Raw genomic sequence first — 2,081 nt, 5'->3', positions numbered from 1 at the left:
TATGTCTGTGTGTTTATCTTTAATGTTACATATGTTGAAAAATTTCACACGGCATTGCCTGAGAAGCTTTCGGAGCACAGAATGGTTTTTGTAAGGTTGTAAATGATTCACAGAGAAAAGCTTGCAAAATCCTAAAATGATCATAGAATCATCATAGATTGACAGAATGGTTTGGGTTGGAAGAGGCCTAAATATCTAGTTCCAGCTCCCTGCTGCAGGCAGGGACACCTTTCACAGGGTGCTCAGAGCCCGTGTAAGGCTGGAGATTTTACTCTCCAATGCAACTCACCTCAACGTGGAGCTTTTCAGTTTTGAAAGGAGTGTTTTCTGCTTTTTCACTCTTTCATGCATGCATATATGTATGGATATACCTTCTCGTATGAGATGACTCCAAATTACTAGATACCAGTATTCTAATGTTAAAAGAACATCTCCTGATCTCTTTCATGTCACAAATAATTTGATTTCAAAGTCCTATACAAATTGATCTATATAATACACTGACGTAATACATGCATGTGAAAATCTGGAGGAATGCTTCACAACAAAACTGGATGGGGGTTATAGTAGACCACATATTGCCTGTGAGTACCCCAGAGTATTCTCAACCATAATTTTTTGCTCAGTAGGAAATTATTCAGAGGTGTCTTAAAGCCAAAGTAATGCTGAACTGTGGATCAATAGAGATTCATATGGATCGTGTGAATCCCTATAGAGATCATATGGATCTGGTTTCTTTTTTCCAATCAATTTTTGTGGCTTTTAAAAATAATAAAACACATTTGTTACTACTTCATTCCTAAGATGATTGCTTTTGCTGCTATTCCTTTGGCTAAATATTTGAGGGAAGCAAGAACAAGTGGACACTCCTGAACTCACTACCCAGTTAACAGAGCAACCTGGGTAGTTTCCACTGTGAGCTGAATGTAAGTGAAACTCTTGTGCATTTCTCTTTGTTCTGTTGGTTAATGGAATCTTCCTTTTTAGCTGCAACACTTGGACTTTTTTCTCTCAGGCTTCTCCAAACTACAGCTGCTGCTAGAGCACCACATTTTCACACTTACAGTACATTACCCCTCAGGAACACTGGAAACACTGCAGAGGAATGATTGGTATGCCCAGGTTAGTTGCATAACTTGCAGCTGCATCCTGAAAACATGCAAAATGTTCTGTGGCAGACTTCATACTGGGGTCTTAACAGGTATAACAAATTAGGCTGTGGGACTTGGAGACAGGGAGGTTGCTGGGGGAAAAAAAGTGCCCCTTGCATTATGCACACATGCTTGTAACCTAAACTGAATTACTAGGATTTCTTACAGTATAGCAGGTTGTATATCATATCTTTCTCCCTCCTATCTATGGGTCTTTCACTTTTTTCCCTTTGCCTGCAGCGTGGAAGTTCATTTTTCTATGTTTATGGTTGCCACTTCATTCAGGAGAAGAAAATATGCCATTTTTAGGGTAATCCTATGTGGAGAACCAGCCATAAGCACTTAAGCATGTTTTGTCTCAAATATTCTGACTGTTCTGACAGGAAAGTGGTGAATGGGAGAGAGGGTCCTGTGAAGTGCTGTTCTGAGCCTTTTCCACCTTGAGACTTGTGCTCAGTGTGTCTGCATCAACTTCCCTCCCTGACTCGCTTCCTGGAGGGCTCTAAAAGGCTGACTGTGAATGCAACATAACATGAATGGTGCAAAAAGTCTCTTTTGTGTGAGGTGTGCACCACTTAAACTATAAAAGGAAGTGGATTAGTCCTGCCCTCTCTCTCTCTCTCTCTCTGTCAACTCCAGATCTGGACCATCCATGGCAGGAGGATCAATGTGAGATCGAAAGACTGGTGATCTTTTACCTTCTCTTTCTCTCTTTTGCATGTTTATTTGTCTTCTCTCCTGCTTTGTCTTGACAAAGTTTGGTTATCATATTCTACCCCTTACTCTGTACTGAATTTCGTTGTGAGGACTGGGAGCTTGTTAATGTGCACTGTAAAAGTGAAGAGCTTGTTAGCCAACACTTTTACAATTATACAGTAGGCTAGTTGCCAGAGTCAAGGCAATTATATAATAAAAGGATAAGAGTTCCCT

The sequence above is a fragment of the Acanthisitta chloris genome, unplaced genomic scaffold (genome assembly GCF_000695815.1).
Source record: "Acanthisitta chloris isolate BGI_N310 unplaced genomic scaffold, ASM69581v1 scaffold731, whole genome shotgun sequence".
In the NCBI taxonomy this organism is placed as follows: Eukaryota; Metazoa; Chordata; class Aves; order Passeriformes; family Acanthisittidae; genus Acanthisitta; species Acanthisitta chloris.
This window is presented reverse-complemented; position numbering follows the sequence as displayed.